Source organism: Canis lupus, chromosome 22 (assembly GCF_011100685.1).
Source record: "Canis lupus familiaris isolate Mischka breed German Shepherd chromosome 22, alternate assembly UU_Cfam_GSD_1.0, whole genome shotgun sequence".
In the NCBI taxonomy this organism is placed as follows: Eukaryota; Metazoa; Chordata; class Mammalia; order Carnivora; family Canidae; genus Canis; species Canis lupus.
The window spans coordinates 7576270-7591944 of NC_049243.1; the positions used below are offsets into that span (position 1 = coordinate 7576270).

Sequence of the window (15675 nt, forward strand, 5' to 3'; positions counted from 1 at the left end):
TTCAACCTAAGATAATAAAAAAGTGATTTTACTTGAAAAGGATGCTTCAGCAAATGCATTTAGGAACCGAAAGAATGCAGAACAGCCAAAGCTTTTTATGCTGGCTTTTTCACTGTCCACTGTATACACTCCTCACGGTCTTCTTGTAAATCACTCCAGGCCAAGGGTCCTGACCAAACCCTATGACCGCCACTCAGTCTCACGTGTGATTATCCTCTCTGTGTAGCAACAGACCCATTTGATTGATTTAATTCAACAAATATTACTGAGAGTCTACTATTTAGTCTTTCAAAAATGTTGGGTACAGATGTGCTACTTGCAGGGGACTCTGCTGGGTACCGAGGACGCCATCCTGTGTAGACAAATGCTTACTGGTATAGCCATCCCACAAAGTCCAGGCAACTCTTGAGGTGACAGGGAGCACTGGTGACACTTCTGGGATGACAGGTGGGCGGTGGGGCTGTGCAGGAGGGAGAGAGACAGAAGATGGGCTGGAAGGTCATTCCCAGCCCAGCCACCCTCCTGAGCTCGTGCACCATATTCCCCCTGCCTTTGAAAGACCCCACACCTGGCATTTCTAAATTATTGGAGCCTGCACTTCCCCTTCTCTGTGCTCTCTGATTCTAGTATCATTGTCCTGCTAGTCATCCAGATTTGATTTGTTTAAAAAAATTTTTGAGGTCTCCTCTTTGTTTTTTACACACAGAATCTGTCCATTCTTTCTTTAGAATGGCTTTTGTGTCCCCCCCACCACCACTTTTCTCTCTTTTCCTGCCACCTCACTGGCTCTGCCTTATGATCACGTAGCTGGGGTGCAGCTGGAGCTCCATCATGGGTCCCCCTGCCTGAGCCTCTTCACCTGTTAGCCAGCCATTCCTGCATGGGGCCCACACTTGGTCTTAGGGAGCGCTGCTCTGACCTTGCCCCCTGCCCCCTACATCTTCCAAACCAGGAGAGCATGTGTGCTGTATCTTCTTCTCTACTGGCCCTGGCACTCCGCCTTTGAAATTATTCCTACCTGTTACACAGGCCATGGGTACAAGCCACACTTGTCCAAAGGAAGTCGGTCACCATCTAACCAGAGCAGGCAGCCAGGCCCTGTCCCTGCTAACGCTGTTCCTCGGCCAGTCCCCTGCTGGCTTTCTACCTTGCTCCTCTTTGCCTTAATGCCTGTGCTGAAAAAAAAAAAAAATGCCTGTGCTGGCTCTGAATGCATGAGGACAGTAGGCAGCCCTCAGAAGAGGATTTGATCCCCATGCTCAACAGGCATTTTTTAATTGACAAGGATCATAATAGGTGCCAGGAAGGCATTCAAGAGAGGCAGCCTAGCACTGTAGTTAAGACTCTGGAGTGAGACTGCGTTGGTTCAAACATGGCATCTGCTTCTTACTAGTTGTGTGACCTGAAGCAAGTCATTAGTCTCTGTATGCCTCACTTTCCTCAGCTGTAAAATGGGAATGCAGTATTACCTCATTGGGCTGTTAAAAGGATTAAATGAGTTCATATTCATAAAGTTCTTTATAATGCTACTTATACATAGAGATGCCTGGGTGGCTCAATGGTTGAACATCTGCCTTCAGCCCACGTTGTGATCCCAGGGTCCTGGGATTGAGTCCTGCATCTGACTCCCTATGGGGAACCTGCTTTTCCCTCTGCCTGTGTCTCTGCCTCTCTCTCTCTGTCTCTCTCATGAATAAATAAATAAAATCTTTTTTAAAAATACTACTTGCACATACTAAGCACTATCTAAGTATTTAATAAATAAACAAAACCAAGAATAATCTGAAAAGGCTACCAAGAGAACTACTGTGTCTGGATGCCTCTGGCACCTAAACAGTATCTTCTATAATCACTAAAACACCACACTGTATCTAGTCAGTCCTGAGAATAATGAAAGTGAATTATGATGATAAAAATGATGGTACAATATATTCCCTGAAGGTCATGGTTTTCAAAAGCATGGTCTCACATAGGACATTTGGCCTTCACGACAACCTTGGGTTCTTTAGCCATGTTTTACCTAAGAGAAAGCTAAGTTGACCCTAAAGTTAACATAAATAATGGTGACAGAAAGAGAATAAGGGTTCCATTGGCCACGCTGCCTCACTGGCTTGGAAATGGTGACTACCCTAAAGGAGTCTGTGGTTTTGCTGAAGAAACAAACACAGATGACTCAGTTCTATCCAGTTGTGTAAGTGATCAACTGCCACATAAGTAACATAGGAAATGTGTGAAGATAAGGAAAACTTGCAAATAGCCTGGAAGAAAGGCCTCTGCGAGATATGGGACTTGTATATAATGTGTGTATAATGTGAGCTGGAAGTGGTAAGGAAAAGAGACGAGGCTGGCTGAGAACATATCTGGACATATCGGCCATTTTGGTAGGATCGAGCCAGAAATGCCAGGCTTGGTGTGGCATTTTCCTGTGGGTTATCACAAAGCATCCAAGTTTTAAACTGGAGATTGACAGGATGAAAGTGGCATTTGAGAAAACTGGTCTGGTAATCTCCTATCAGGGAAAGGAAGAGACCAGAGGAGGAGACAAAACAGGGGGTTCTTTTAGCGGTCAAAACAAGAAACTAGCAGAACTGTAGCAGAGCGCCAGTAGTGGAAATGGGGAAGGGCCATGAGAGACATTTCACAGGAACCTGATAGAATTCGGATCTAGAGAGGTCTTAGAAGCACTTAGGGAGTAGGTGACAATAAATCAAAATAAGATGAATATTTCAAGCCCCCTACAATTGCATGAAGGATGGTGCTACTAACAGAAATGGGAAAGTTAGAGGAGGCTGTGGTCAGAGATGAATTAGGTTTTAGAGAATTTTAGAAGCACACGTTAGGTAGGGCTGAGTTCAGACTTTCTTTTTTAATTAGGAAATTTCCTTAAATGAAGCTTTACACAGAAGTCCTGGTATTCTAAAACAGAAGAAAGCAGTAAAGGAGTGGGAAATCTAGAGATCTGCTCTTTGAACCTTCCACACCACCTCTGTAGAGCTGATGGGGCTCCATGGGACATTATCCAGAGGTGACTGGCTCCACCCAGTACCCTCCTTTGTAGACAAGTTATCTAAGACTTGAGGTTGAGTAACTTCCCCCAAAGTCAAACAGTTGTTGGTTGAAGAATCAAGGCTAAAACTCATGTATGTGGTGTGTCTTGCACCACCTCATGGTCACCTCTCACTTTGAACTCAAACTGGGCAGTGGTAAATCCAAGCAGACAACCCCAGTGGTCAGCTGATGACAAGGAACAGAAAGTAAAGAGTTAAGTGCGATGATGGTTGAACCCATGAGAATGAAGGACCTCTGGTAAAAGGGACTACAGAAGAAAGAGTGGTGAGTGAACTCTGGCAAGTACCAAAGTTAGACTATAAGCGGAAGAACAAAGTAACCTCCTTCCCCTTCTTCTCCATGTGTCGTGGGCCAGCAGAGGGAATTAAAAGCCAGTGGAAACTAAACAAAATTTAGGAGGAAAAAGACCAGGACCTTTTAGGTAACAGGAGTAAGTGAGACAGATGATTTAAGAGACGCTGATGTCAACGTTGTCAAATATCACATGGTAAGAGACTGAGAAAACAGAGTCACTGAAAATCTTTCAAAGGACAGCTAATGGGGTGATTGATGGGAAAGCTGAGATTTCAGATGGGAAGGCAGTAAACACAGTGCCCTCAAATATTCAAGAAGCTTTGTAGTAGAAAGGAAATAGCACTGAAGTTACAGAGGTCATGGGAATAGTGAAATGAAAGGAATAACCAGAGGAGTCTAGGAAGCTGGGAAGCCACGTTCTCGGTTCTTAGGGGCTTGGCGGATGGATGGGAACAAAAACAAAACAACAAAGGCAATTCTAGGTCGCAGTAAATTATTGAGGAAGAGCTTTGCTAAATGGGTAAATTACCTTGGTCATCTCTCAAGGTAACTGATAAGGACTCTCAGAGGGGAAATTTCTGCCTTCAAGTAGCTGACTCTTGAAGAAGTCTTTGAAAAAGTCCATGATATCTAGTTTCCAGTTATTGAAACCTCTTCTTCCAACTCTTTAATGATTCCTTCTAGAGTTAAAAGGTGGGCTAAGAAAAGATTTCTCAGATAATCTTGTCCATCCTCTTGCCAAGGGCAGAACGGTCACCGCTCAAGCATTTTCTAGTCTGGAGTGCTTTTTACCGTGTCAAGTGAATGGTGTTCCCGCCACTTCCCTTGGAATACTATGTCATAATCCTATTGATCTCACTATGAAGAAACTTTTGATCCCCATCCTAATGTTCCTTCCTCCTGTACACTTGATATGCCATTAACAGTTTGGCCTTGCAATCCCATCCCCTCTTATCCACATCCAGTTTGCAGTCTCCGGGCATCTAACCCACCTTCTCCAGAACATCTAGTAGACACACAACTCTCCAGGGTTTTATCACATCATCAGGGTAAAGGATTTTAATGTAATAAAATAAAAAGAGTCTTCATATTTTTATGTTTCTAACGATGAAACTTTCCCATTTGGATTAAAGTTCCTTGCATTTTCCAGAAATTTGAGATGAGGACTCATAAGGGCAGTGTTGTTTTTAAGAAAGGGACAAAAAGCCTTTCTAACTTAGGATCTGGAGTCTCAGCAACAAAAAAAAAAACAAAAAAAAAAAAAAAAAGTGTGTGTCCCTGATAACGAAATAGATAAGTTGGAACATCCTACAGAGAAAATATGAAATTCCCAAGCTAAGACAGAGACTTCCTGTTTTCTCCAGAGTTAGAGATGAAGCATCCACTGCTTATATCCTCTGACATCCTTGAAATCATATTCTTGAAATGCGCTCTCTTTGTGTTTAATATTATGGTCAGTTTGTCCCTAATGTACTAGGTCATTCTGAGAGTAGGTTCTGGTGAGTGCCTGTTGGAGGTTTTATCGGGTGCTTCCAAACAGCCATCCCAGCTTCACCAGATCATCCCCCAACAGAGGTGCCCAGATGGAAGCACATGAGATGGGTAATGTGACCGGAGAGAAACACTGAGCTTTGGGGGAATCCACTTCTTTTATATCAAGTAGTAAGCAAGCCTTTTCTTTGTCCCGGAAGCAGATATCAGGGTTGCTGGCTGTAAACACAAACCTGAGAACTGGCCCATAAAAAGCATGGTCAGGGCCTTGCTTCTAAGTTCAAAAACCTTTATATCCTACTTTCTCTGAAATATCGTGACAAGATGTCATAGAAAGCTTAAGTTCAGGGGCAGCCCAGGTGGCTCAGCAGTTTAGCGCCGCCTTCAGCCCAGGGCCTGATCCTGGAGACCCGGGATCAAGTCCCACATCGGGCTCCCTGCATGGAGCCTGCTTCTCCCTCTGCCTGTGTCTCTGCCTCTTTCTCTCTCTCTCTGTGCCGCTCATGAATAAATAAATAAAATCTTAAAAAAAAAAAGAAGAAAGCTTAAGTTCAACATTTCCAAAGCTGGATGCATCATCTCTCATACTTGCTTCTTTATTTCCCTATTTGCCAAGGCACTTACTTACTCATCCTCAACATTTACCTCATCCACCAGGTCACCAGATGGTTTTTGGTATTTTTTTTTTTAGTTCTGCCTCTTAAATATCTCTTACATTTGCACTCTTTGACTGACTTTTGAACCCTTATCATAAATAATAATAGACTATTTGCAGTAGACTCCAGCCTGGCATCCCTGACTCTAATTTCATTTGCCTCCAAACCGATATCCTAATATGTGGAACCACTCATGTAACTCTTGTGCTGAACACTCCTCAATACTTGAGCTTTCCAAATAAAATCCAAACTCCTACTTCTCCAGCTTCATCTACTGGCATTGCCTGCAAACTTTCTTACAGATCTTTCATAAAAGAATTGCTTGTTGACCCCAGGGCAAGCCACTCTGGACTCCGTATCCTTTTTTTTTTTTTTTTTTTTTTTTTTTGCTTGGACTCTGTATCCTTAACAAGTTAGCATTACTTGGCATACAGTAGGCATGTAGTATATGTATGCAGCATAAATATTTATCAGATGGCTGAAAAGAAAAATAGGCTTAGCAGAAATGCAGCAAAGGTGTGGCTTGGGAAATTAGTTAGGTCCACATTCTCTCTGTATTCCCTTCACCTTAACCAGTCATGAGGATGGAGCTCTTGTGACAAACATTGGATAATTTTGACTTGAAGGCACATGGAGTGAGGGAACAGATGCTACGTATATACTACTTTGTTTTTGTTTTAATTAATTGATTTATATTTTATCTCACTTTTTAAATTTTAATTCCAGTGTTCTATCAGTTTAAGGTGTACAATATAGTGATTCAGCACTTCCATATGTCACCCTGCGCTCGTCATGACAAGTGCCCTCCTTAATCCTCATTAACCTATTTCACCCATCCCCCACCTACCTCCCCTCTGGTAACCATCAGTTTGTTCTCTGTAGTTAAGAGTCTATTTCTTGGCTGGTTTGTCTCTCTCTTTTCCTTTGCTCCTTTCTTTTGTTTCTTGAATTCCACAGAGTGAAATCATACGGTGTTTGTCTTTGTCTGACTTATGTTGCTTAGTATGATACTGTCTAGTTTCATCCATGTTGCTGCAAATGGCAAGATTTCATTCTTCTTATGGCTGAATAATATTCCATTATATATATATACACATATCATTATATATATTACATGTATCACTTTATATATATATATATATATATATATATATACACATATATATATATACACACACACATACATATCACTTGTTCATTATCCATTCATCTATTGATGGACACCTGGGCAGTTTCCATATCTTGGCTATTGTAAATAATGCTGCAATAAACACAGGGCTTCATTAATTCATTTGAATTAGTGTTTTTCTGGGTTTTGGGGGTAAATACTCAGTAGCATGATTTCTGGATCATAGGGTAGTTCCTTTTTAACTTTTGAGAAACCTCCATACTGTTTTCCATAGTGCCTGCACCAGTTTGCATTTGGGTCATCAGTGCAAGAGGGTCCCTTTATCTCCACATCCTCACCAACATTTGTTGTTTCTTGTGTTTTTTTATTTTAGTCATTCTGACAGGTGTGAGGTAATCTCATTGTAGTTTTGATTTGCATTTCCCTGATGCTGAGTGATGTTGAGCAACTTTTCATGTGTCTATTGGCTATCTGGATGTCTTCTTTGGAGAAGTGTCTATTCATGTCTTCTGCCCATTTTTTAATTGGATTAATTGTCTTTTTAGTGTTGAGTTGTAGAAGTTCTTTATATATTTTGGGTACTAACCCTTTTTTGGGGGGGGTACTAACCCTTTATCAGATACATTCTTGGCAAATATCTTCTCCCTTCAGTATGTTGCCTTTTAGTTTTGTTGTTTCTCTTTGCTATGCAGAAGCATTTAATTTTGATGTGGTCCCACATTTTTCCTTTTGTTTCCCTTGCCTCAGGAGACATATCTAGGAAAATGTTGCTATGGTCAATGTCAGAGGCATTACTATATGTTCTCCTAGGATTTTTATGGTATCAGGTTCAGTTAGGTCTTTAATTCATTTAGCGTTTAATTTTGTGTGTGGTGTTAGAAAGTGGTCCAGTTTCATTCTTTTGCATGTAGCTGACCAGTTTTCCCAGTACCATTTGTTGAAGAGAATTTTTCCCATTGGATATTCGTTCCTACTTTATCAAAGAAAAGATATTCGTTCCTGCTTTATCAAAGAAAGACCATATAACTGGGTTTATTGTGCCAGTACCATACTGCTTTGATTACTATAGCTTTGTAGTATATGTTAAAATCTGGGATCGTGATACCTCTAGTTTTGTTCCTTTTTTTCAAGTTGCTATCACTATTCAGGGTCTTTCATGGTTCTATACAAATTTTAGGATTCTTTTAGTTCTATGAAAAATGCTGTTGGTATTTTGGTAGAGATTGCATTAAATCTGTAGATTGCTTTGTGTAGTATGGACATTTTAGCAATATGTGTTATTCCAACCCATGAGCATGGGATGTACATTTATATCATCTTCAATTACTTTCATCAGTGTTTTTTTTCTTAAGATTTTATTTATTTATTCATGAGAGACACCGAGAGAGAAGCAGAGACATAGGCAGACGGAGAAGCAGGCTCCATGCAGGGAGCTCAATGTGGGACTCGATCCAGGGACTCCGGGATCACGCCCTGAGCCAAAGGCAGGCACTCAACCACTAAGCCACCCAGGCGTCCCTCATCGGTGTTTTATACTTTTCTGATTACAAGTCTTTCACCTCTTTCATTAAGCTTATTTCTAGGTATTTTATTCTTTTTGGCACAATTGTAAATGGGACTGTTTTCTTAATTTCTCTTTCTGCTGCTTCATTATTAGTGTATAGAAATGCAAGGTATTTCTACATATAGATTTGGTATCTTGCGATCTTATTTCATTTATCACTTCTGGTAGTTTTTTTTTTTTTTAAGTCTTTAGTATTTCCTGTATAAACTACCATGTTATCTGCAAATAGTATAAGTTTTACTTCTTCCTTACTCCATTTGGATGCCTTTTCTTTCTTTTTTCTTATGTGATTGCTGTGGCTAGAACTTCCCAATACTATGTTTAATAAAAGCAGTGAAAGTGGACATTCTTTTCCTGTTCCTGATCTTTGGGGAAAAGCTCTGTTTTTCACCATTGAATATGATGTTAGCTGTGGGCTTTTCATATGTGGCCTTTATTATATTGAGGTATGTTCCCTCTGAACCCGCTAGTTGAAGGCTTTTATCATGAATGGATGTTGTACTTTGTCAAGTGCTTTTTTTGCATCTATTGAAAATGACACTAGATTTCTATCTTTCTCTGACTGATTTATCACATTTATTTGTGAATATTGAGCCACAGGAATAAGTCCACTTGATCTTGGTGAATGATTTTTTTAATGTATCACTGGATTCGCTTTGCTAATATTTTGTTGAGGATTTTGCATCTATGTTCAACAGGGATACTGGCCTGTAGTTCTTTTTGTCTTTACCTGGTTTTGGTATCACGGCAATTCTGCCCTCCCAAAGTAAATTTGGAAGCTCTCCATCCTTTTTTTTTTTTTTTTGAAATAGTTTGATAAGAATAGATATTAACTCTTCTTTAAATATTTGCTAGAATTCATCTGTGAAGCTGTCTAGTCCTAGATTTTTGTCTCTTTGACTCCTGGATCTGGATTTTTGTTTCCTTCTCCAGATTTGAGAAGTTTTCAGCTATTATTTCTTCAAATAAATTTTTTTAAAAGATTTTATTTATTTATTCATGAGAGGCACACATACACACAGAGAGAGAGAGAGAGAGAGAGAGAGAGAGAGAGAGAGGCAGAGGCAGAGACACAGGCACAGGGAGAAGCAGGCTCCATGTAGGGAGCCTGATGTGGGACTCAATCCCAGGTCTCCAGGATCACACCCTCGGCTGATGGTGGTGCTAAACCGCTGAGTCACCCTGGCTGCCCTCAAATAAATTTTCTGCCCCCTTTTCTTTCTTTTCTTCTTTTGGGATCCCTCTATTGAGAATGTTATTATGCTTGATGGTGTTGCTGGGTTCCCTTAGTCCATTTGCATTTATTTATTTCTCTCTCTCCCATTCAACTTGTTTTCTATGACTCTGTCCTCCAGGTTGCTGATCCATTTTTCAGTTTCTTCTATTATACTACCTACTCCATCTATTGTATTTTGGGAGTTGGGGTACAGAGGAAGGAGTGAGAACCTTAAGCAGGCTCTCACCCAGCATGGAGCCCAAATGGGGCTCAATCTCATGACCCTGAAATCATGATCTAAGCCAAAATCAAATCAGGCGCTTAACTGACTGAGCCACCCAGGCACTCCCCAAATAGAGTATTTTTAATTTCAGTTATTGAGTTCCTCATCTCTAGTTGGTTCTTTTTAATATTTACTGTCTCTTTGGTAAGGGTCTCACTGAGGTCCCTCCACTCATTCCTCCAGTCTATGACCTTTAGTTTAAATTCTCTATGGGGCATGTTACTTCATTTAGCTCTCCTGATGTCATGCTGTTTTCATTTGGGACATATTCCTCTGTTTTCTCATTTCTTCTGACTCTCTGTTTCTGTGTGCTAGGAATGTCATCTACAACTACTACTCTTGAAAGTAGTGGCCTTATGAAGATGTCCTGTAGTGCCTTGAAGGCAATGCCCCTTCTTCACCAGAACCTCGAGTTTCAGGGGTATTTCCTATGTGTGTTGTGCACACTCCACTGTTGTGCCAGCGCTGCATTCTGCCTTCAGTCTCGTCACCCGCAATGGCTGTCTTTGCCTGTTGTGAGCAGGGTTTGGTCCCTATGTTGTTACCTGTTGTGAGCAGGGTTGGTCCCTATGTTATTTATTCTTCAAATAAATTTTCTTTTTTTTTTTTTAAAGATTTTATCTGGACCTGCCCTGGATGTGATTTGAATCAGACCAGCATTTGCTAGAGATACAGTAGCACTGCAGGGTGCTTTCCCTGAGAAGCTTTCATTGGTGGGTGGCGCCTGGAGCCTGCAGTCATACCCAACTACTGCTGGGGCTGTAGTTGGACTGCTTTATGTAGTTATCCTCCACTCACCCCCTGGGCAGGAGTCACTTTGGAGTGGTGCTGGCCCCTGCTAGGAGTGCTTGCACACTGCACTTTGAATGGACTCTGACCAAGGGTATATTGTGAAGGGCATGTCTGCAGGATAATTTAGGGGTGGGGCATGTAGTATTAGCAAATGTGTGGGTCTACTGTGAGATGTAAAGTGGACCTGCTTTATAAAACTCCTGCTGCAGGGCTGAGACCTGCAGCTGCCTGGATGGATGCAGGCAGGTTGGAAGAGGCAGATGGGCAGAAAGCAGCAGGTGCAGGGAAGGCAGTATTTATAAGGTATGCCCAGGTCTGCTTGTCGGAGGAGACCTGGAGCAGAGGCCTGGATAGAGGGGGCATGTCCACAGGAGAACATGAGGTGGGGCTCACTGTTAATAAGTTAGGTGGAGAGTTTGGAATGCTGCTGGTTCCCACAGGTGTCTGTGTTGGGGGGAGAGGAGGGGCAATGGTACTTTACAGCTCCTTTATTCCTGGAGAAGTCTCCCAACAATCCCTGGCCCTCCAACACATGCTCTGAGATTATTAAATAAATCTCTTTCTCTGATATACCCCAGGCAGTTTGCAAAATGCTGCTTCTGTGCAGGATTTCATGCTGATGGGCTGTGTTTGTGTTTGTGCTGTCTCTTTTAGGGCTTGGGCTCCATTTCCTCTAACCTTCCTCTCTCAGAGAAGAACCTGCTGACTTTTACAGTTCCAAGTGTTAGGTCCTTCTGATTGTAAGAACTCCTGAAATTACATCCCTCTGGTTTCCAAAGCCATATTGCAAGGATTTATCTTTCCTGTGTGAGTTCCCTGTGCCTGAGGTACCTGGTGTAATAGTCTTCTTCTCTCCCTCTTCACACCCACAGTGTCCCTCCATCCCTCCTGCATACAGTCTTGTGGGTCCATGTAACTCCCAACCATGTCTCTGTCTTTTCTTGCCTCTTCAATCAGCCTCCTCTTTACATTTAGTGGTGGAGAGTCTGTCCTGCCAGTCTTCAGGTCATTTTTCAGGTTATTTATACCGATGTGTTACCTAGTTGTTCAGTGGGACAAGATGAGCTTAGGATTGTCCTATTCCACCATCTTCTGTGGATATCCTTCTATTTTTAATTATTTGAGGAATCTCTGTATTGTTTTCCACAGTGACTGTACCAATTTGCCTTTCCACCAATGGTACATGAGGGTTCCTTTTTCTCCATATCCTCACCAACACTTGTTGCTTCTTGTGTTTTTGATCTTAGCCATTCTCACAGGTGTGAGGCGATATCTCATTGTGGTTTTAATTTGCATTTCTCTGATGATAAGTGATACTGAGCATCCTTTCATGTGTATTGACCATCTGTATGTCTTCTTTGGAAAGATATCTGAGGCATCTATTCAGATCCTCTGCTAATTTTTAAATATGATTCTTTAGAAGGTTTTTGGCATTGAGTTGTATAAGTTCTTTACATATTTGGGATATTAGGCCTTTACTGGATATATAATTTGCAAGTATCTTCTCCCATTCAGTAGGTTACCTGTTTTGTTTTGTTGATGGTTTCCTTCACTGTGCAGTGAAGCATTTTTATTTTGACATAGTCCCAATAGTTTATTTTTGCTTTTGCTTCACTTGCCATGAGAGACATAGCTATAAAAATGTTGCTAAGGCTGATGTCTGAGAAATTATTGCCTGTGTTTTCTTCTAGAATTTTTACATTTTAGATTTCAGGTCTCACGTTTAGGTCTTTAGTTCATTGTGAGTTTATTTTTTGTGTGTTGTGTTAGAAAGTGGTTCAGTTTTCCCAACACCATTTATTGAAGAGACTTTTTTTCTCCACTGTATATTCATGCCTCCTTTGTCATAGATTAATTTACCATGTAAATATGGGTTTATTTGGGGGCTCTGTATTCTGTTCCCTTGATCTCTATGTGTTTTTGTGCCAGTACAATTTTGAAAACTGTAGGTTTGTTGTATAGTCTGAAATCTGGAATTATAAAGTGTCTAGCTTTTTCCTTCTTAAGACTGACTTGGCTATTCCAGATCTTCTTGGTTCCATACACGTTATGAGTATTTGTTCTAGTTTTGTAAAAAAAAAAAAAAATGCTGTTGGATATTGCACTAAGTCTGTAGAGTGCATTGGGTAATATGGACATTTAAAAAATATTCTTCTAAATCAAAAACATGGAATATATTTCCATTTGTTTATGTCATCTTCAATTTTTTTCGTCAATATTTTAGTTTTCAGAGGATAGGTCTTTCACCTTCTTGGTTAAGTTTTTTATTAGGTATTTTATTCTTTTTGGCACAATTGTAAATGGAGTTGTTTTCTTATTTCTTCTTCTGCTACTTTGTTAGTATATAGAGATGCTACTGATTTGGGGGTATTATTTTTGTATTCTCTCAGTTAACTGAATTCGTTTATTACTTCTAGCAGTGTTTCAGTAGAATCTTAAAGATTTTCTGTGTAGTAGTACATCATCTGCAGTAACAGTTTAACTTCTTTACCAATATGGATGCCTATTTCTATTTCTTCACTGACTCCTGTGGCTAGAACTGTGTTGAATAAAAGTGGAGAAAGTGGACATACATGTCTTGTTCCTGATCTTAAAGGAAAAACTCTGTTTCTCCCCGAGTATGACTTTAGCTATGGGTTTGTTTGTTTGTTTGTTTGTTTGTTTGTTTGAGAGAGAGAGAGAGAGAAAGAGCATGTGCACAGGGGAAGGGATAGAAGGAAAGGGAGAAGCTCAAGCGTACTCCCTACTGAGCACAGAATCTGACTCAGGGCTCCATCTCCTGATCCTGAGATCACACCTGAGCTGAAGAGTTGGATGCTTAACCAAATGAGCCACCCAAATGCCCCAACTATGGGTTTTTCATAAATGCTCTTTACTTTATTGAGGTATGTTCCCTCTAAACCCACTTTGTTGAGAATTTTTATCATGAAATTTGAAGCTTGTCAAATGCTTTTTTGCTTTTACTAGGATACTGTAATTTTTATCTTTTGTTAATGTGGCTGATTTGTGAATATTGAACCATCCTTGCATCCCCAAAGTAAACCCCATTTGACTGTTATTAGTGATTTTTTAAATGTATTTTTGAGCATGGTACTTTCTTGAGGATTTTGCGTCTATGTCCATCAAGTACTAGTCTGTAGCTTTCTTTTCTGCGGTATCCTTGTTTGGTTTGGATACCAGGGTAATGCTGGCCTCAGAGAATACATTTGGAAGCTTTCCTTCCTCTTTTGATTTTATGGAATAGTTTCAGGAGAATATATATTAACTCTTACTTAAATGTTTGGTAGAATTCATCTATGAGTCCATCTGCTGCTAGTCCTCTACTTTTTGGTAGTTTCTTGATTCCCAATTCAATTTTGTTACTAGTAATTGGTCTGTTCACATTTTCTATTTCTTCTTGGTTCGGTCTTAAAAGATATTGTTTCTAGAAATTATCCATTTTTTCTAGGTTGTCCAATTTGTTGGCATATAATTTTTCACAGTATTCTCTTCATTGCCTTTTTATCTCTGTGATGGAAGATCTTTCTTCTCTCTCATGGATTTTACTTATTTGGGTCCTTTTTATCTCTTTTTTAAAAGATTTTATTTATTTGAGAAGGAGAGTGAGTGAAGGAGGCAGTACAGAGAGAGAAAGCAGCAAACTCTCCTGCTGAGCAGGGAGTCCAATGTGGGGCTCAATTCCCGGACACTGGGATCATGATCTGAGCTGAAGGCAGACATTTAACCAACTGAGACACCCAGAAGCCCCTCTTTTTTTTCTTGATGAGTCTGGCTAAGGGTTTATCAATTTTATCTTTTCAAAAAAAAAAAAACAGCTCTTGGTTTCATTCATTCATTAAGTTTAGTCTCTGTGTTATTTATTTCTGCCCTGATCTTTATTATGTCCTTACCTCTACTCACGTTGGGCTTTGTTCTTTTTTCTAATTTCTTTAGACATAAGGTCAGATTGTTTGAGTTTTTTCTTGTTTCTAGAGGCCAGCCTGTACACTGTTTCCTTCTTAGAACTGTTTTTCAATGCATCCCAAAGATTTTAGACTACTGTGTTTTCATTTTTACTTGTCTCTATGTAATTTTTTATTTCTTCTTTGATTGCTTCACTGACCCATTGGTTGTTTATTACCCTGTTGTTTAGCTTCCATGTGTTTATGTTTTCCCCAGGGTTTTTCTTGTGATTTATTTCCAATTGCATACTATTGTTGTCAGAAAAGATTCAGAGTATGACTTTAATCTTAAATTTGTTGAGACTTGTTTGTGACCTAACAAAATCTATTTTGGAGAATACTGCTTGTGCACTTAAGGAAAAGAATGTGTTCTCTTGTTTTTGAATTTTTAAGATTGTATTTGAGAAAAAAAATATTGTATTTGAGAGGGAATGAGAAAAAGAGAGAGAGAGAGAGAGAAAGCAAGCATGAGCTATGCAGAGAAGCAGAGGGAGGGGAGAAGCAGGTTGAGCTTTTCCCTGCTGAGCAGGGAGCCCAACACAGGGCTCAATCCTGGAACTCCAAGATCATGACCCAAGCCAAAGGCAGACACTTAACTGAGCCACCCAGGTGCCCCAAAAATGCATATTCTCTTGTTTTTGGATGATATTCTGTATATATTATTATGTCCATCTGGTCTTAGGTAACATTCAATGACACTGATCTTTATTGGTTTTTCTGCCTGGATAATATCCATTGATGTGAGTGGGGTGTTAAAGTCCCCTACTATTATTGTATTACCATCAGTGTCTCTCTTTATGTTCACTAACATTGCTTTATGTATTTAGGTGCCCCAGTGTTGGGTGTGTAGATATTTACAACTGTTATAGTCTCTTGTTGCATGGATCTCTTTATCATTATGGAATGCCCTTGTCTCTTGTGAAAAGTCTTTGTTTTAAAGTCTATTGTCTATTGTTGCCCCAGTTCTGTTGGGGGTTTTTTGCTTTGATTTGCATGGTAAATGTTTTTCTATCCCCTTCACTTCCATTCTATATGTGTTCCTATCTTCTGTAGGTAGGAGGTAAGTCTCTTATAGACAGCATATAGGTGGTCTTGATTTTTTTATACATTGTACCACGCTGTGCTTTTTATTGGAACATTTAGGCCATTGACATTAATTGACAGATACGTACTTGTCACCTTGTTGTTTGTTTTCTGGTTGTTTTTGTAGCTCTTCTGTTTCTTCTCTTGGTCTTTTTGT

The 15675-nt window shown here is 40.1% G+C and overlaps 1 protein-coding gene and 1 long non-coding RNA gene across 10 annotated transcripts in view; one reads left to right on the plus strand and one right to left on the minus strand.

Moving 5' to 3' along the window:
• The window catches only part of ENOX1 (ecto-NOX disulfide-thiol exchanger 1), a 554610-nt gene that overhangs the window by 510381 nt on the left and 28554 nt on the right, over positions 1–15675 (plus strand). The window lies entirely within an intron of this gene.
• LOC111091822 overlaps positions 1–15675 on the minus strand; it is a 30575-nt gene that overhangs the window by 1000 nt on the left and 13900 nt on the right. Inside the window, exons 6-7 of the long non-coding RNA XR_005376282.1 lie at positions 1019–1175; positions 373–460 (exon numbers count right to left, since the gene is read on the minus strand). This is a non-coding gene — a long non-coding RNA (uncharacterized LOC111091822). The remainder of the gene's footprint in view (positions 1–372; positions 461–1018; positions 1176–15675) is intronic.